This window comes from Macaca mulatta, chromosome 4 (genome assembly GCF_049350105.2).
Source record: "Macaca mulatta isolate MMU2019108-1 chromosome 4, T2T-MMU8v2.0, whole genome shotgun sequence".
Classification (NCBI taxonomy): Eukaryota; Metazoa; Chordata; class Mammalia; order Primates; family Cercopithecidae; genus Macaca; species Macaca mulatta.
Genome location: NC_133409.1, coordinates 166017243 through 166038075, shown reverse-complemented (window position 1 = coordinate 166038075; position 20833 = coordinate 166017243). Strand labels below are relative to the sequence as shown.

The 20833-nt window shown below is 39.0% G+C and overlaps 1 protein-coding gene and 1 long non-coding RNA gene across 2 annotated transcripts in view; one reads left to right on the top strand and one right to left on the bottom strand.

Annotated features, from left to right (window-relative positions):
- Positions 1-20833, top strand: part of STMND1 (stathmin domain containing 1) — a 104871-nt gene that overhangs the window by 25504 nt on the left and 58534 nt on the right. The gene's annotated exons all lie outside the window — the stretch shown is intronic.
- Positions 1-20833, bottom strand: part of LOC144340754 (uncharacterized) — a 131310-nt gene that overhangs the window by 93460 nt on the left and 17017 nt on the right. Inside the window, exon 2 of the long non-coding RNA XR_013417068.1 lies at positions 9598-9689. This is a non-coding gene — a long non-coding RNA (uncharacterized LOC144340754). The remainder of the gene's footprint in view (positions 1-9597; positions 9690-20833) is intronic.

Here is a 20833-nt window from a genome sequence, read left to right as displayed (position 1 = left end):
ACGTCTTTGTGGTGATACTGGTGAACTCAAACCTACTGGACTACCAGTCACATAAAAGTAAGGCACATACAATTAGGAACAGCACATACTTGAAAATGATAATGAATGACTACGTTACTGGCTTACGTGTTGATATTATACCTTTTATCACTATTTTAGAGTATACTCCTTCTATTTACTAAAAAAAAAAAAGTTAACTGTAAAATAGGTATTCTGGAAGAAGGTGTTGTTATAGATGACAGCTCCAGGTGTTCTTGCCCCTGAAGAGCTTCCAGTGGGACAACATGTCTCCACATATTGATGTGATGTCAATATCACAGTGATACTGATCATCCTGACCCTGTGTAGGCCTAGGCAATGTGTATGTGTCTTCATCTTTAACAAAAAAGTTGTAAAAGTAACAAATATATTCAACATTTTTAAAATAGAAAAAAGCTTATAGACTAAGGATATAAAGAAAGAAAATATTTTTGTACAGCTATACAGTGTATTTAATTTATTTATTTATTTATTTATTTATTTATTTATTTTTGAGACAAGGTCTCACTCCATTGGCCAGCCTAGAGTGCACTGGCATGATCATGGCTCACTGCCGCTTGGACCTTCTAGGCTCAAGAGATCCTCCCACCTCAGTCTCCCAAGTAGTTGGAGCCACAGGAGTGCGCCACCATATCCGGCCAATTTTTAAATTTTTTGTAGAGACAGGGTCTCCCTATGCTACCCAGGTTGGTCTTGAACTTCTGGGCTCAAGTGATCTTCCCACCTTGGACTCCCAAAGTCCTGGGATTACAGGTGTGAGCCACTACGCTTGGTCAATGTGTTTGTGTTTTAAGCTAAGTGTTATTACAAAAGAGTCAACAGGTTTTTCTTAATTTAGATGTTTATAAAGTTTAAAAAAAAGTTAACAGTAAGCTAAGGTTAATTTGTTATTGAAGAAAATTTTTAAAAAAATGTAGTGCAGCTTAAGTGTACAGTGTTTATAGAGTCTAAGGTGGTAAAGCGATGTCCTAGGCCTTCACATTCACTCACCACTCACTCACCCAAAGCAACTTCCAGTCCTGCAAGCTCCATTCATGGTAAGTGATCTATACAAGTATACCATTTTTTATCCTTTTTTTTTTTTTTTCCTGAGATCAATTCTCACTCTGTCACCCAAGCTGGAGTGCAGTGCTGCGATCTTGGCTCACTGCAACCTCCCCCTCCCGGGTTCAGGCGATTCTCCTGCTTCACCCTCTTGAGTAGCTGGATTACAGGCTCCCATCACCACACCCAGCTAATTTTTGTATTTTAGTAGAGACGAGTTTTTGCCATGTTGGCTAAGCTGGTCTTGAACTCTTGACCTCAAGTGATTCGCCAGCCTCGGCCTCCCAAAGTGTGGGATTACAGACATGAGCGCTTGATCCCATTTTTAATTTTTTATACTGTGTTTTTACTGTGCCTTTTCTGTTTAGATATGTTTAGATGCAGAAATACTTACAATTGTGTTCCAGTTGCCTACAGTATTCAGTACAGTAACATGCCATACAGGTTAGTAGCATGAGAATAATAGGCTGTACCATCTAGCCTATGTGTGCAGCAGGCTATGCTATCTAGGTTTGTGTAAGTACACACTGATTTTCATGCAATGACAAAATCACCTGATGATGTATTTCTCAGAACTTATCCCTGTCATTAAGCATGGCTGTGGCACACATTCATCCCATCTCCATGAAGATGATCCCAAAGTCTCATCAAATTATAGCAACAGCTATAATTTTCTCAGTTTCTGTAGTAAATGGAAAACTTAGTTCTGTAGTAAATGGAAAAATGGAAAGCTCAGTTTCTGTAGTAAGTGGAAACCTTAGTTCTGTCCATCCCAATACAATAAAGAGGGATGAGTTGGGGCAGCCATGACATTCCCTTAGAAAGCAGAGCTTCAGGGAAGAAGAGAGAAATGGCTTAGTAAATTCACATGATTTTAGCAGAGCAAAGAGAGAGAGAAGAAAGAGGAGAGAGGGTGGAGGAAAGATGAGTGTTGGAGCAGAATGTGCTGAGGAGGGCCATTTAGGAGCCAGGGAGGTCTTCAGGAGGAGCCTGGTGTTACTTGACTTATCTGCAGGCAAAATTGGAGAAGAGGGGACATTTGTGTTTCCCAAAATGTACTCTGATAGCTCAACAGAGTGACTGCTTATTCTGAGTTTTATGTTCTTGGACCTTTTCTCCCTGTGCAAACAAGAATGTCCTTTACTTTAAATCCTAAGTCACTGTGAAAGTGTAGGGACTTTCCAGACACTGCTGGCTCTCTATCCAGCCTCCCTTATTAGCAAACCCTTATTTTTGTTGGGGTGCTCAGCCCTCCTCTTTGCGACTCAGGAGTAAATCTTCATTAGCCTCAGACAATCATGGTGGTCCCATTCCTCTTGATAGTAACAGGTTAAGGTGTGCAGGTTGCTCAGTTCTGGGAAGTACTGAGAAGAACAGATAGGAAGACATCTACTGAGCAGGCTTCTGGGAAAATCTTTCCTTTTGTAGGAAGAAGCAGTCCCTCTTCTTCTGCTCCATTTTGTAGTGTCTGAAAATGGCACCTTGAACAGAAGCAACCATCTTTTGACCAAAAGGAGGCTAGCCAGGGACAAGGTTGAGGCTAGCCAGGGGTCAGCCTGTGAGGAAGACAGCAGAAAGGAAGAAAGAATCTGGGCTTAAGACATAATTTAGCTACTGAACTGACCACACCTGGATCTGCCCTATCCAGGAACTTTTTGTTGTGAGAAAGAATGCATCTCATTATGTTTAAGCCCTTTGAGTGGGTTTCCTGTTCAACAGTACCTAGGATTTGTTTTTTGGTTTGTTTTTGGTTTTTGGTTTTTGTTGTTGTTGTTGTTGTTTTTGAGATAGAGTTTCATTCTTGTTGCCCAGACTAGAGTGCAATGGCGCGATCTCGGCTCACTGCAACCTCTGCCTCCCGGGTTCAAGCTATTCTCCTGCCTCAGCCTCCCGAGTAGCTGGGATTACAGGCATGCACCACCACGCCTGGCTTCTTTTGTACTTTTAGTAGAGACATGGTTTCTCCATGTTGATCAGGGTGGTCTCAAAACTCCCGACCTCTGGTGATCCACCTGCCTTGGCCTTCCAAAAGTGCTGGGATTACAAGCATGAACCACCACACCCAACCAGTACTTGGAGTTTGTTTTAATCAGATATGGTAAGACATGCAGACATGGAAATGACTATCATGAAGGAGAAAGTCTTAATTGTAGTCAAAGTCCTCTAGAAAGAAGGCCAAGCATGCCATGTGGGGCCACATGGCAAACACTTAGGCATGATGAGCTGTCAGTGAGTGGGAGGGACTGAAGGTGGTAGGCTTTGCTGTGGTTTTCATGGGAAGGAATGAGCCAGGCAAGGTAAGCAGGCTAAGCAGGTTTAGGATTCACTAGCTTGAATAATTTCAGCAAACCCAAGGCATAAGAGTGGACCCTCGTCATGTGTTACCAGGCCCTGGAGTGATTAGGGCAGGATGCTAGTGGCCCAGAGTGTAAGAGCCCACTAAAACGAGGAGGTTGCAGCTATGGGCTCTGAAGTTGTTGGTTTGTATATCAAAAGCACACTCAAAGACAGGTGATTTGCTATCTCTAGCTATTAACTAACCCTGGAAGGGGCAATCCCTTCAGGGTCAGTAAGGCCCCAGATGTCAGAGCATCAAGAATACAGGAAATAAAATGACATAATCATTATTTCAACTGACACAGTTGTTTTTCAGAAGTTTTTGAGTTTTAAAATGAACGTGAAACCATTAGGAAAAATGTAAGTGTTGCCAAAACCTCATCTCTACAAAAAATATAAAAATTAGCCAGGTGTGTACCTGTAGTCCCAGCTACTCAGGAGGCTGAGGTGGGAGGACTGCTTGGGCCCAGGAGGTTGAGGCTACAATGAGCCATGACAACACCACTGCACTCCACCCTGGGCAACAGAGCAAGACCCTGTCTCAAAAAACAAAAAATGAGATGTATTGTAGTATCTCAGGAATACTCAAGAAAATAGAAGAGATTATTTTGTTTTGGTCAAAGTTATCTGTTAATACTTCCTCAAATGATTCCATGTAGACAGCTATACATTCTGTCTCACCTAAAAAGCTTGAAAAATCAAAAGAAAGAAAACCAAACTTCCAGTGGTTTAATTAAATATCATATGATGCTCTTATACATTACCTACTCCAGAGGTAGGAGCTCTAGGTTTGTACAGCAGCTCCCCAACAATATCAGGGTATTCACAGCCCTGTGTTTCTTCTTGCTCATCCCTAAAATGTGACTTTTAGCCTCATTCTTTTTTTTTTTTTCTTTTTTTTTTCTTTTTTCTTTTTTTGAGATGGAGTCTTGCTCTGTCACCCAGGCTAGAATGTAGTGACGCGATTTCGGCTCACTGCCGGGAAGCTCTGCCTCCCAGGTTCACGCCATTCTCCTGCTTCAGCCTCCCAAGTAGCTGGGACTACAGGCGCCCGCAACCACGCCCGGATAAGTTTTTGGTATTTTTTTTAGTAGAGACGGGGTTTCACCGTGTTAGCCAGGATGGTCTCGATCTCCTGACCTCGTGATCTGCCCACCTCAGCCTCCCAAAGTGCTGGGATTACAGGTGTGAGCCACAGCGCCCAGCTAGCCTCATTCTTGTTGCTTCATGGTCACAAAGGGCTGCCTCTTCACCTGATAGTGTTTGCATTCCAGGCCACAAGAGATGAAAGTTGCCTGGAACACATCCAGCAACTTCTACTTGTAACTCGTTTGCCAGGACTGTTTCACATGGCTACTTGTCACTCCAAGGGAGGCTGGGGAATGTATATTTTTAGCTGGACCTGCCATTTCAAACACTTAGAATTCTGATATTAGTAATGAAGGAGGCAACAGATATTGGATAGGCAACAATTGCTGTGTGCCATGGTTCTCCCTATTGGCTACCCAGTGTTTTTTTCTGTTTGCTTATTTTTCTTTCTTTCTTTCTTTCTTTCTTTCTTTTTTTTTTTTTTTTTTTGAGATGGAGTCTTGCTCTGTTGCCCAGGCTGGAGTGCAGTGGCACGATCTCAGCTCACTGCAAGCTCTGCCTCCCAGATTCACACCATTCTCCTACCTCAGCCTCCCGAGTAGCTAGGATTACACGCACCCACTACCACTCCCAGCTAATTTTTTGTATTTTCTTTTTTAATAGGGACGGGGTTTCACCATGTTAGCCAGGATAGTCTCGATCTCCTGACCTCGTGATCTGCCCACCTCGCCCTCCCAAAGTGCTGGGATTACAGGTGTGAGCCACCGCGCCCGGCCTGACTACCCAGTGTTTTCATAAATTCCTAGAACACATTCATCCCCACCCCATGAAGATTATTCCAAAGTCTCAAATTAGAGCAACACACTCAAAATCTGGTTTCTGTAGTAAATCAACACCTTCCTCTGTCCCATCCCAATGCAGAATATATAGTGGCCTAATCTTTCATGTATTCAAACTAAGACCCTTGTCTGATGAATATTAACAAGGTATTGCCTTGTTTTAGGCAAAACCTACATTCCTATATTTCCTGGTGCATAAAGGAAAGCATATTTTCACCACAGTGCTTTCTTTTCAAACTTTCAAAAGCTTCCTTGGAAATAGAGCAGTTAATCCAATGCTTTTCTTCTTCTAAGTCAACCAAAAAATAAAACATTTCCAATGAAGAATGAGTTCTAAGGGGAATTTAGAGGGGGAGAATCTCATGCAAAGAATCTCATGCTCTCTATAAGCAGTTTTGGTTAATGAGGTAATGAGTAGTTAGAATTTTCCAGCAATTATAAATAGAGTGGGTTATTTGGAACTCCAGAAAGAACTCTGCTCCATAGACTAACTTAATAAAACCTATATATATAAAAATATATAGATTTATATATAACATATTTATGTATTTTATATTATATAATTTATAATATATATAGATTTATTTTTATATATACACACACACATGAGAACACTAGCTATCACGTAGGTAAGATCATTACAAATATGATGAGCACAGATTGGATTTGTTATTCAAAAATAGTATTTTACATGTAATTATAATGGTTGATAAAACATTACTAGTATTGTGAAATCACGTTTTTCCCCAGTGTCAAGTTTAACTCCTCATTCCCTAGTACTGGTCTCAGCACTTTAGGACACAGAGTCAAATGATAATAATCATAAAAACACTAATAGAGGCTAACACTTACTAAACACTTAAGATACATTAGGCAATGTTCTAAGCCTTTACATGTATTCACTAATTTAATCCTAATAACAATCCCAAGAGGGTGGGGTGCTATTTTTACTTTTTGCTGTGTCATAGACAAGTCTCAATAAACTTAACTGAGCTCGGAAAACTTGGCAAACTTAACAGGGCACAGTGCTCCTATGTGAAAGATCTGCTTTTTGGGAAGGAGATGAGTCAAAGTAAGCTGTAGAAGTTGAAGAGGTTTGCAGATTGGTAGGAACAGGCAGAATAACTATGATTGATGGAGAAGATCCACATGTCCCCTCCATCCCCCAGGCCTTCAGTTTGTTACTTCTAATGTACATACCCAGTGGTAAACATCAATAACATTTTTCATTTTATTTTATTTTATTTTATTGAGATGGAGTCGCTCTATCGCCCAGGCTGGAATATAGTGGCAGAGTCTCCGCTCACTGCAACCTCCTCCTCCCGGGTTCAAGCAATTCCCCTGCCCCAGCACCCCCAGTAGCTGGAATTTCTGGCACACACCACCATGCCCAGCTAATTTTTGTATTTTTAGTTAGAGACAGGGTTTTGCCATGTTGATCAGGCTGGTCTCAAACTCGACCTCAGGTGATAGGCCCACCTCAGCCTTCCAAAGTGCTGGGATTACAGGCATGAGCCAGTGCACCCGGCCTCAATAATACTTTTTAAACACAAGCTAGAAGCTACGAAAATTTGAGTTGATACCTTGATTAAATAACAAGGTAGAGATTCACTGTGAGATGTGCAAAAGATGACATGGCTCTTCTTGCCTCTTCCAGATGGTTTCTTATGAGAAAATGAGTTTATATTCAGGAATAAAAAGGATTTATTAGAAAGCATTTGGGAACAGTTAGGGATTACACTTGCAAATAAGATACTTCTCTTTAGAAATATTGAGAATTCATATTCATCTAATACCCAGGTACATCTGGAAGTGGATTGCATACAAGCATTTATATTTGCATAATAATATTTATAGAAATTATTTCTACTCTATGCTTTGTTCTTCAGAAGAGAAGTAAATATATGAAAGGAGAGAAAAACTAAACCCAAACACAATAGAAAGAATTCAACTGACCTAAAATGTTTATACACTATCCTGTGCATTGTACAGTGCTGAAAATGACATAGTAGGAACTGAAAAGATACTACCTTTGCACACTAATGAATCACCAAAATTTGGCTATTAATAAAGGGGTGTTAAAAGATCACACGTTCTCACTTATTTGTGGGAGCTAAAACTTAAAACAATTGAACTCATAGAGATAGAGAGTAGAAAGAAGGTTACCAGAGGTTGGGAAGGGTATTGGGGTGGGAGAGAGAGGTGGGGATGGTTAACAGAGACAAAAAAAAATGTTAGAAAGAATGAATAAGACCTATTATTTGCTAGCACAACAGAATGACTATAGTAAAAAATATCATTTAATTGCACATTTAAAAATAACTAAAAGAGTATATCAGATTGTTTGAAACAAAAAGGATAAATGCTTAAAGTGATGGACACCCCATTTACCCTGATGTGATTATTATGCATTGCATGCCTGTATTAAAATATCTCATATCTCATAGTAATATCTCTCAAAATATCTCATAATATCCCACAAATATATATACCTACTATGTACCCACAAAAATTAAAAATAAAAACAAAAATGAAATGTAAAAATGAATAAAATAAAGGGGTACCAAACCTGGGAAAATATAATAGCAGGAATTTCCAGGTCCCACTTGAAGGAAGAGATGGGAAAAAAGAGTCTCAAAATGACAACATGAAGTCTGAAAAAAAAATCGGACAGAGAACTAAGATTGTCCAGAGGACAGAGGAGCATGTGGCAGTGTGATCCTAATGCTCCTACACTCAGGCTGTGGCTATGAATGAAGTCATAGTACTAGAAATAATTCAGACTTTACAGTTTATCTCCACTATTTGGCTAATCCAGCTCTCCATCTCCCACTCTTACTCACAGGAGTCCCCTAGGTGCCACACACGTGCTCATGAAGAACCCCTCATATATGCCCAGCGCCGCTCTCCTCACTGATGTCCATGGTCCACATCGCCTCCTGGGGCTGGCATGCCATTTCTTCCACTACAAGTACCCTCTGGATGGGGATACAGATTTCATGACCAGGGCACTGATGTCTTATAGATAACGTTTACAGATAGCTTTTAACTACTACAGTTCAAAATACTCAGTGTTCCGGGGCTGTGCCACATTATTCACAAAAATGGGAGGCTGGCAACTGGGTGATACTCCAGCTTTTTGGCAACAAAGCACATCTACACATCTCTCAGGGTCTCTTGTAAAAACAGTTCTAGTCAGCTTCTACCTGTAGACCCTCCTCCCCCCACCCCCTCCCCCGACCCCGCCAACACTCTAAGACCTAATTTTTAGGGCCACCCTCTATCTTTGAGAAGTACATCAAGGTGTATTTAGAAGTCCCCTCAGTTATTTGTCATCTCCTCCTCTCCCTCTTCAAGCTGTCTCCATCAGTATTTGAAAATCTATCCAGTTCCCAGTGCAATAATCCCGTCTCCTCACCTATCACTATCTCACTGCCCAAGGACGATAGCCAGGGATATCTCATTACAACACCCTTGCCACTGCACCAACAACATCCTCGTTACTACTGAGTAATTTCAGGGCTATTACAAAATAAAGTGAAAATAATGTCCAAACTTGTTTTCTGGGTGTTATGCCAAGTTTGGGATCTCCATCAAGCCAACGCCCTCTATTCATAAAAGTATTTTCACTGGAAATGCATGGGCTGGCCTTCAGTTGTGCTTACGGTATTTAAACTTACACCTCCTCACCATATCTGATGGGATAAGGGGTGAAAAAATGAGTTTAAGGAAATCAATCCACAGGTTAACCGTACCAGTCAGGATCCCAGCAAGAAACAGAAGGCATTTGCAAACTTGGATAATGAGAAGAGTTTAATAATGTGCAGGCAAACATCAAGAAAACCAATAAATTTGTACAGTAATCTCAGGCTAGCTAGGGCTAGGAGCTGTTACCACCCCTTGATCTAAAGTGTAAGAAGAGGAAGAAGCTGCTTGAACTCAAAGAGAGTTGCATAGAAAGGGCTACCTGACAGGAAGAACTACCTTTGGTGGAGTGAGGTGGCCAATTCGTGGCAGGCCAGCAGAGAATGATCTGAGAAAATATATAATGCAACCTCATTCTCCTCCCACCCTCTCAAGCCCTGCCAGTGCCTCTTATTGGCTAAGCCCAACCAAAGGACAGAGTGCAAAGAAGCCACCAGCATAGTCCATACAGGCCAACTTGCTGAAGCACAGAGCAGGCTGGAGCATGGTCTGGGGAGGAAAAGTGGATCTAGAGGAGTAAACTGTAATGTCCATCAGAGCCTACCTCTTCCACCATTCAGCCTTCATGCTTGAGCTTTACCCGGTGAAAAATTTCTCTCTCCAACAGGACAGATGCACAAAATTCCATCAGCAACTCTGTTATGTGAGATATATAATATGATAAAGTTATTTAACAGCAGTGATCTTCAAAGAAGGTAGCACAAAAAAAAAAAAAAAAAGAGAAAGTAATTAGCATAAAATGTAGCTGCTACAGTCCTTGAGGTGATCCCAACCATCATTACTCTAGGATCTGAGTTGTTGGTGGTCCTGTCTATACTGGGTTGCTCCAATTTTCCATTAACAAGGACTGAAGTACTAAAGGCTCTCCAATATATCTACCGGGTTCCAGACATATTGTTTCTTGCCCACACTGCATAGCAGCAACCCAATTTCCCTTTAGGAAATCAATACTGGTGATTCCAGAAAGTACAGTGACCCCTAGCTGTTAGTTCTCTGGCATGTGAAGCCCTAAATGATCAGTGAGTAATTTCAGCACCCAATCTAATGGAAACATTACTTTGTTCCCTGGTGGAAGCATTCTTCCATTGGGTAATAATAGGAAGTCCAAACCCACTGAGACTAAGATTATAGAGGTGAGATGCTAAAAGAATTTATCACCGTCAGACCTACACTACAAGAAATATTAGAGGAAGTACCTAGGGAAGAAGAAAAATAATACCAGATGGAAATATGGATCTACACAAAGGAATGTAGAACACCAGAAATGGCAAATATAGGCATAAATATAAGAGTTTTAAAACATATTTAATCTGTTATAAAAGATATTTTTAGGCCAGGCGTGAGGGCTCACACCTGTGACCCCAACACTTTGGGAGTCTAAGGCAGCCAGCTCACTTGAGGCTAGGAGTTTGAGACCCACCTGACCAACATGGCAAAACCCCTTCTCTATCAAAAATACAAAAATTAGCTTGAGGTTGTGGCATATGCCTGTAATCCCAGCTACTCAGGTCACTGAAGCATGAGAATCGCTTGAACCCAAGAGGCAGAGGTTGCAGTGAACAGAGATCGCACCACTGCACTGTGGCCTAGGCAACAGAGCGAGGTTTTGTCTCAAAAAAAGAAAAGGCATTTTTAAGCAAAAATAGTAATGTTATATGAAATGTATGACAATAATAGTGCAAAGGCCAGAGATAAGAAATTGAAGTAACTGCAGTAAGGTTCTTTTGCTATGAATGGAGTGATATAATATTGCTTGAATGTAGACTATGGTAATTTAAAAATGTAAAACATAAGTCCTAAAACAACCACTAAAACACAAACACAAAATATTACACCTATTAAGCAACAAAGGAGCTAAACTAAAATAATAAAGGAAGGCTGAAAAAATCCAAAATAAAACAGACAATAGAGATAAAAAAGATAAAATAATTTTTCAAACATACAATAAACCCAAAAGAAGGCAGAAAATGAGGAACAGGACAGATTGGGACAAAAAATGAAGCAATTAGAAATTTGATATGGTCCATCCATAATAATCATATTAAATATAAATGGTCTAAACACCCCACTTAAAAAGCAAAAATGTTCAGTTTGTATTAAAAAGCGAGACCACCAATCAAAAGAAAGTTAGACTATCTTAACATCATGCAAAAGGAGAATTCAGAGTAAAGAATATTATTGGGGATAAAGAGGGTCATTTCATAATGATAGAGGTCAATTAATCAAGAAGATATAACATTTATGTACAAAACAACAGAATTTCAAAATACATGACACAAAAGTTGATAGAATTCCAAAGAGAAAGAGAAAAATCCACAATTACAATCACAGATATCAACCACTGTCAGTAATTAACAGAAAAAGTAGACAGAAAGTCAGCAAGGACAGAGAAGACTTGAATAACACTATCAGCCAACTTGGCCCAACTAACATTTATGGAACATGCCTCTTAATAATAGCCGAATATACACTATTTTAAAGAGTACATGGAATATGTACCAAGATGGACCATATTCTGGGTCATAAAACAAGTCACAATAAATTTAAAAGTATTCAAATCACCCAAAGTATATTTTATTGCAATGAAATTAAATTAGAAATAAATAACAAGAAGATATCTGGAAAAACTCCAAATACTTAGAAATTAAATCACACACTTTTAAATAACTGAATAACTCATGTGTCAGAAGAAGTCAAAAGGAAAATTAAGAAGTATGTTGAACTTCTGTTCATTATAAAACGGAGTTAGCAAAATGAAAAGCAAGCTACAAAATGGATATTCATAAGACATATATCTGATAAAGGACTGCAATCCAGAATATATAAATAATTCCTATAAATCAATAATAAAAAGAAAAACAACCCAATTAAAAATAGGCAAGAGACTTCAATGAGGAACTAACAAAAGGAGTTATCTGTATGACTAATGAAAACATGAAAAGTTGTTGTACATCATTAAGCATCAGCAAAAAACAAACTAAAACTAAGAAAAATGCCACCAAATACCCATTTGAATGGCTAAAAGTAAAAAAGACTAACAATATGAAGTGTTAGCAAGAGATGGAGTAACTGAAACCATTATACATTAATGATAGATGTGTGTAATGGCATGCTCATTTGAATAAATGGTCAGCATTTTTAATAAAGTTAACATGACCTAGCAATATGTACACATCCAAAATACATGAGTAGTCACTGCCAAAAGTCTTATACAAGAATGTTCATAGTCACTTCATTCATATAGCCCAAACCTGAAAAGAACCTAAATGTTCATGTACAGGTGAATGAATAAACAAATTCTGGATATTCTACTGAGGAAAAAAAAAAAGGCAAAACTACTGGTGCATGCAACAACATGCATAAACCTTAGAAACATTATGTTGGGTGATTAAAGACAGATCCAAAGGAGTCAAACTGCATAATGTCATTATATAGAATTCAGAATAGGAAAAACTAATTTAAGTGGATGAACATCAGAAGAATTGTTTATTTGGTGGAGGGTGGCTTGTTAACTGGAAAGGAGCATGCATGAGGAAACTTACTGGGGTGATGAAAATATTTTATATCTTGATCTGGGAGTAGTTATATTGATGTAAATATATGTAAAAATTCATCAAGCTGTACATTTAAGATTAGTGCATTGTATTTTACATAAATTATGCATCAATTTTAAAAGAACTATAACATATGAACAGATTGCTGGGGCCCTCCCAGGATCTTGGAAGCGACTTGTGCAAGATGATCAATTCCAAAATCGAGTTCAAGGTAAAGTGATAAGATTAAAACTAAACTAATAAACAAATTCACCAAGGTTTTGGGATATAAGATCAATATATAAAAGTCAATTCTATCACTATAAAATAACAATGAACAATTTGAAAATAAAATTAAGAAAATAACTTCATCTACAATTGCATCCAAAAGAATAAAATACTTCAGAATTCATTTAACAAAAGAAGTGCAAGACTTTTATGCTGAAAACTACAAAAACATTCTTGAAAGAAATTAAAGACCTAAATAAATAAAAAGAAGGCCTATGTTCATGGATAAGAATAATTAATATTGTTAGGGTGGCAATGCTTCTCAAATTAATCTATAGAATCAAGAAAATCACTATCAAAATCCCACTTAATTTCTTTGCAGAAATTGACAAGCTGATTCTAAAATTTCTCCGGAATTTCTAGGCACTGAAAATAGCCAAAACAATCTTGAAAAAGAAAAACAAAGTTAACAGACTCACATTTTCCAATTTCAAAACTGTAGCTTATCGCAAAGCTACAGGAATCAAATATAGATCAATGGAATAGAACTGAGAGTCCAGAAACAAATCCTTGCATTTATAATCAGCTGATTTTAGATAGGGGTCCCAAGATCTTTTTCAGTGGACAAAGAATAGTTCCTTCAACAAATGGTGCTAGGGCAATTGGATATCCACATACAAAAAATCAAGTTGGACCTTTTTCTCAGACTGTACACAAAAATGAACTCAAAATGGGCCACAGACCTAAGTGAAAGAGCTAAAAACCATAAAATTCTTAAAAGAAAATTGAGAAGTAAATCTTCACGACCTTGGGATAGGGAACATGAGCTTTGATATAGTACCAAAAGCATAAGTAACAAGAGAAAAATAGATGAATGAGACCATCAAAATTAAAAACGTTTATACCTCAAAAAACACCATCAAGAAGTGAGAAAACTCACAGAATGGGAGAAAATAATTCCAAATCAGTTATCTTATATGGGATGCATATCTGGAATATATTAAAAACACAACTCAATAATAAAAAGACAAATAACCCAATTTAAAAATAGGCAGCAAAGAATTTGAATAGGCATTTCTCCAAAGAAGATAGACAAAAATTTGACAATCACAGGAAAAATACTCAACATTATTAGTCATTAGAGAAATATGAAAATGCATTAAAACCATCGAACTGTGCACTTTGAACCAATGGATTTTGTGATATCTTAATTTTGTCTCAATAAAGCTTTTGAAAAAAACCCTTAGAAATAATTTCTGAAATATTTATGGATAAAGCAACATGCTGTCAGGAATCTGCCATAAAATGTAATCTGGAAGCAATGAGAAAAGAGTAGGGTATAGGTGAACTAACGTGGGATGTGAATTAATCATTGTTCTTGAAGCCAGATGATAGGTACACCATAGTTACACTATTTCCTCAATTTTCAGATGTGTTTGAAATTTCCCATAATAAAAAGTTAAAAATATATACTTAGGAAATCCCAAGGTGTACACAAAAACTTCTACATGAATGTCCACAGCAGCATTCTTCATAATATCCAAAAGATGGAAACAATCCAAATGTCCATCAACTGATGAAGATAATAAAATGTAGTATATCCATGTAATGATATATTTTATGGACAGATATTTATCTATCCGTGAAAAGGAATGAAATTCTAGTAAATCCTACCACATGGATGAACCTTGAAAATATGCTAAGTGAAAGAAGTCAGACACAAAACACCATATCTTGTATGATTCCATTTAAATAAGGCATCCAGAAGAGGCAAATCCATAGAGATAGAAAGCAGATTAGTGGTTGCTTAGAGATTGGTGGAAATGTTCTGTGTTTACCACTCACTCATTAAATAATTGATGATTAAGACAATGAGTTCCTGAATAATGTTGAGGAACTGCACCTCCTCTGATAAATCCTGGTAGGCTTCCTGGAGGAGTTAGGGGATAAATAATAGACTCTGCTACAACACTGATACTGGAAATCCTTAAAGAGATGGGGACATAGTGTTGATTAACAACCCTGGGAAGCCTCTGGAAGGAGGAAGACTAGAATTGCTTGAGATTGCGGGAATCATGGGTTGGCTACAAAGGCAAGTTGATGCCAAGTCAAGGTAAGGAATTTCCTAGCAAGATTACCAACCAAGTGCAGAGCATCCTAAGAAAGTGGGCACAGGGCATGTAGAGACAGTTATAATTCCTCCTTTTGATACAAATGTGGGCTAATATTATTTATGACACAAACATCACCAACAATCAATCATGAGTCTTGGATGAACATTCCATTTGTTCTAGTACTATACTAGTTTGGTGAGGGAGCAGGTGGAGTCTTCAGATACAGAGGAAATAGCTGCCAATGACCGGAGGAAAAGTGAATAACCATAACTGACACTTGCCAAGCACTTGGTATGTCCCAGGCACTGCACTAAGGACTAGAAGTGTTTTAATTCTTTTAATCCTCACAATGACCCTATGAGGGACATATTACTACTTTTTATACATGAATCAAATGAGCTTAAAGGGGATCAGTGACTTGACCAAAGGCATGTAGCTGTGGAGCCATGATCTGCAACCAGTGTCCAACACCTGAAATTTTATTTTTAATCCCTACACTCTATAGCCTCAGGGCAACATCAAGACCAGAGGTGATTAAATATAGAGATCACCTGTTCTAAAAATGCCAATTTCATATGGGAAGGGAAAGTTGAAGTAGGGTCAACCAGGCAAAATGAGTTATGCAAAAAGGATGTGAGACATGAATGTAAAGTGGGCTTCAGTTCATTATGACCATGGTAAGAAAGGAAATTTGGAACTGAATCTGCGCTCTACATTGCAAAACAAACATATGCTATCAGATGAAGTAAAGGCAAAGTGCAGTCTACCACAAATCACTGTAATTGGCCAACTACAGTATATTCCATACGAATAAAGAATTTATGAATCATTAGTGCGAATGAGTAGGTAATGGTGCATGCTGCTGGACCAGTCAGGAGTTAGAAAATAAAATATAATCATCATTGCTTACATTTATATCCAATTCCAGTTGTGTCGAAGCTCATTAGACTAATACTATAGTTTCAAATATAAGAGTGCAAGCTTTTCAGAAGATTTAGCTTAACTTTTATGGAGCCAGAGTGAACTAGGGCAATAAAGCATTCTTTAGCATGGAACACCAAACATTTCTTGGGAAGGAAAACAGATTTCTATTGGCCACAGATTGGAAATGATTATCAGGACAAAGACTCATCAAAGGACAGGTCTGCTCGGTTTGGAAGGAACAATATGTATTTTGGTGGGCTCACTGTAAACTCCCATGCTCAAATTTACCAGGGCCCAGAGCTGTTGAAGCTGCATGTACTTAGTTGATATTGCTTCCCAGGAAAGGTCTCCTAACTGCTTCTGAGAGTGCCACAGACTGTTGAATTTTCTTCCACCCATTACCTTCCATATCCCTAAAACCTGTCTCTCAGAGCTCAACATCAGGTGTTTTAGAAGAGGTATGGAAATAACTGTGCAAGATATAGTTCTGAGCCTTAGTAAGAGTTCAATATCCTTGCTTAAATATAACTAATATGCATGATACAGAGAACCAGAATGTCAAGAATATAATTATATAAAGTACATAATTGAATGATGAATGTGTTACAGGTTTTAGAAAAAGGATGAATTAATGTGGACTACCATCATTAATGAAGATTTGACAAGAAAGATTGGATCTAGAAGGATTTAAACAAGTGAAGGCAAAAATGCACGTACCAGGTCTTCTATATTTTAGTGCTTCATGTTTTCCCATTTGAAAAATAATGGAAGTTCCACTTACTGTGTCTCACAGCTGTTCATTAGCTAGTGGGGGATAATGATCAAGATCCTTGAAATGCTGGGATGCAGAGATATGTGAAGAAGGGGACTTATCTTGTCACCCAAATAGAAAAGGCAGCAAAAGTGGGAGAATAGGCATCAAAACTCAAACAATTGCTTCCTTTAATGTAGCCTGGATTTTCCCAATGACAAAATATCAAATGTGTACTGATGTTTCTCTAGCATTTTCCTGGCCAGAACTTATGTGGCTCCCCTCTCACACAATTCTTATTCTTTGGCAAACCTTGATATCTTCAACAAGAGCAAGAAGTTAAATAGTGCTTCCTGTGTGCCAGGGACTATTTCAAGAACTTTAGAAACATATTAATATACTTAATCCTCTCTAAAAAAATTCTACATGATAAGTGCTATTATTATCATTTTATCAATTTTTACTGGTAAGGAAACTGAAGAACAAAGAAGCAGTGATATGGACTGAATGTTTCTGTCCCCCTGTCCTGCCCCCAGTGTATATGTTGAAGCCCTAATCCCTTTTTAAGAAAATTATTTCCTTAGGTTATTGGGGAACAGGTGGTGTTTGGTTACATGAATAAGTTCTTTAGTGGTGATTTGTGAGTTTTTGGTGCACTCATAATCCAAGCAGTATACACTGCACCCAATTTGTAGTCTTTTATCCCTCACCCCCTTCCCACCATTTTCCCGATTCCCCGAAGTCCATTATGTCATTCTTATGCCTTTGCATCCCCACTGCTTAGCTCTCACTTATGAGTGAGAACATATGATGTTTCATTTTCCATTCCTGAGTTACTTCACTTAGAAATAACTCTCAGTCTCCAATCTCATCCAGGTTACTGCAAATGCTGTTAAGTCTTCCCTTTTTATGACTGAGTAGTATTCCATTGATACAGTTTGGCTGTGTCCCCAACCAAATCTCATCTTGAATTGTACTCCCATAATTCCCATGTGTTGTGGGAGGGACCCAGTGGGAGATAATTTGAATCATGGGGGCAGTTTCTCCCATACTGTTCTTGTGATAGTGAATAAGTCTCATGAGACATGATGGTTTTATCAGGGGTTTCCTCTTTTGCCTCTTCCTCATTTTTTCTTGCTGCCATGATGTAAGAAGTGCCTTTTCCTTCCCGCCATGTTTCTGAGGCCTCCCCAGTCACGTGGAACTGTAAGTCCAATTAAACCTCTTTTTCTTCCCAGTCTCAGGTATGTCTTTATCAGCAGCATGAAAATGAACTCATACAGTAAATTGATACCAGGAGCAGGGTGCTGCTGAAAAGATATATGAAAATATGGAAGTGACTTTGGAACTGGGTAACAGGCAGAGGTTGAAACAGTTTGGATGGCTCAGAAGAAGACAGGAAAATGTGGGGAAGTTTGGAACTTCCTAGAGGCTTGTTGAATGGCTTTCACCAAAAGCCTGATAGCAATATGGACAATAAGGTTCAGGCTGAGGTGGTCTCAGATGGAGATGAGGAACTTGTTGGGAACTGGAGCAAAGATGACTCTTGTTACGTTTTAGCAAAGAGACTAGCAGCGTTTTGCCCCTGCCCTAGAGACTTGTGGAACTTTGAACTTCAGAGAGATAATTTAGGATATGTGGTAGAAGAAATTTCTAAGCAGCAAAGCATTCAAGAGGTGACTTGGATACTGTTAAAGACATTCAATTTCATAAGGGAAGCAGAGCATAAAAGTTCAGAAATTTTTCAGCCTGACAAAGTGATTGAAAAGAAAACCCCATTTTCTTATGAGAAATTCAAGCCAGTTGCAAAAATTTGCATAAGTAACAAGGAGCCGAATGTTAATCCCCAAGACAATGAGGATTGGAGAAAATATCTCCAGGACATGTCAGAGGTCTTCACAGCAGCCCACTCAGTCACAGGTCCAGAGGCCTAGGAGAAAATGGTTTCGTGGGCTGGGCCCAAGGTCCCTGTGCTGTGTGCCACCTAAGGACTTGGTGTCCTGCATCCCAACTGCTCCAGCCCCTCTGCAAAGGGGCCAATGCAGAGCTTTGGCCATGGCTTCAAGGGTGCAAGCCCTAAGCCTTGGCAGTTTCCACATGGTGTTGAGCCTGTGAGTGCACAGAAGTCAAGAATTGGAGTTTGGGAACCTCCACCTACATTTCAGAAAATGTATGGAAACATCTGGATGTCCAGGCAGAAGTTTGCTACAGGGGTGGGGCACTCATGGAGAACCTCTGCTAGGTCAATGCAGAAGGGAAGTGTGGGTTGGAGCCCCCACACAGAGTTCATGCTGGAGCACTGGCCAGTGGAGCTGTGAGAAGAGGGCCACCATCATCCAGACCCCAGAATGGTAGATCCACTGACAGCTTGCACCATTCACCTGGAAAAGCTGCAGATATTCAATGTCAGCCTGTGAAAGCAGCTGGGAGGGAGGCTATACTTTGCAAAGCCACAGGGGCAGAGCTGCCTAAGATCATGGGAACCCACCTCTTCCATCAGCATGACCTAGATGTGAGACCTGGAGTAAAAGGAGATCATTTTGGAGCTTTAAGATTTGACTGCCCCACTAGATTTTGGACTTGCATGGGCCCTGTAACCCCTTTGTTTTGGCCAATTTCTCCCATTGGGAATAGTTGTATTTACCAAATACCTGTACTCCCACTGTATCTAGGAAGTAACTAGCTTGCTTTTGATTTTACAGACTCATAGGCAGAAAAGACTGGGCTTGTCTCAGATGAGACTTTGGACTGTGGACTTTTGGGTTAACGCTGAAATGATGTAAGACTTTGAGGGAATATTGAGAAGGCATGCTTGGTTTTGAAATGTGAGGACATGAGATTTGAAGGCATCAGGGGTTGAATGATATTGTTTGACTGAGTTTCCACCCAAATATCATCCTGAATTGTACTCCCACAATTTCCAAGTGTTGTGGAAGGAACCCAGTGGAAGATTATTTGAATCCTGGGGGCGGTTCCCCCATATTGTTCTCATGGTAGTGAATAAGCCTCATGAGATCTGATGGCTTTATTAGGGGTTTCTGCTTTTGCATCTTCCTCATTTTCTCTTGCTGTCACCACGTAAGAAGTGCCTTTTGCCTCCTGCCATGATTCTGAGGCCTCCTCAGCCATGTGGAACTGTAAGTCCAATTAAACCTCTTTTTCTTCCCAGTCTCAGGTATGTCTTTATCAGCAGTGTGTAAACAGACTAATACATCCATTCTTTATCCACTCATTGATTGATGGGCATTTGGGTTGGTTCCACATTTTTGCAATTATGAATTGTGCTACTATAAGCATGAGTTTGCAAGTACCTTTTTCGTGTAATGACTTCTTTTCCTCTGGGTAGATACCCAAGGATGGGATTGCTGGATCGAATGGTAGATATACTTATAGTTCTTTAAGGAATATCCACACTATTTTCCATAGTAGTTGTACTAGTTTACATTCCCACCAGCATTGGAGAAGTGTTCCCTGTTCACCGTATCTACGCCAACATCTATTTTTTTAAATATTTTGATTATGGCCATTCTTGCAGGATTAAGGTGGTATTGCATTGTGGTTTTGATTTGCATTTCCCTGATCATTAGTGATGTTGAGCATTGTTTTACGTTTTTTGGCCATTTGTATATCTTCTTTTGAGAATTGTCTATTCATGTCCTTAGCCCGCTTTTTGATGGGATTGTTTGCTTTTTTCTTGTGGATTTGTCTGAGTTCATTGTAGATCCTGGATATTAGTCCTTTGTCAGATGTATAGATTGTGAAGATTTTCTTCCAGTCTGTATGTTGTCTGTTTACTCCACTGACTGTTCCTTTTGCTGTGCAAAAACTCTTCAGTTTAATTAAGGCTCAGATATTTATCTTTGTTGTTGTTGCATTTGCTTTTGGGTTCTTGGTCATGAAATCCTTGCCTAAGCCAATGTCTAGAAGGGTTTTTCCGATGTTATCTTTCAGAATTTTTATAGTTTCAGGTCTTACATTTAAGTTCTTAATCCATCTTTAGTTGATTTTTGTATAGGTGAGCGATGAGGATTCAGTTTCATTCTCTTACATGTGGCTTGCCAATTATCCCAGCACCATCTGTTGAATAGGGTGTCCTTTCCCCATTTTATGTTTTTGTTTGCTTTGTCAAAGATCAGTTGACTGTAAGTATTTGGGTTTATTTCTGGGTTCTCAATTCTGTTCTGTTGGTCTATGTCCCTATTTTTATACTAGTACCATGCTGTTTTGGTG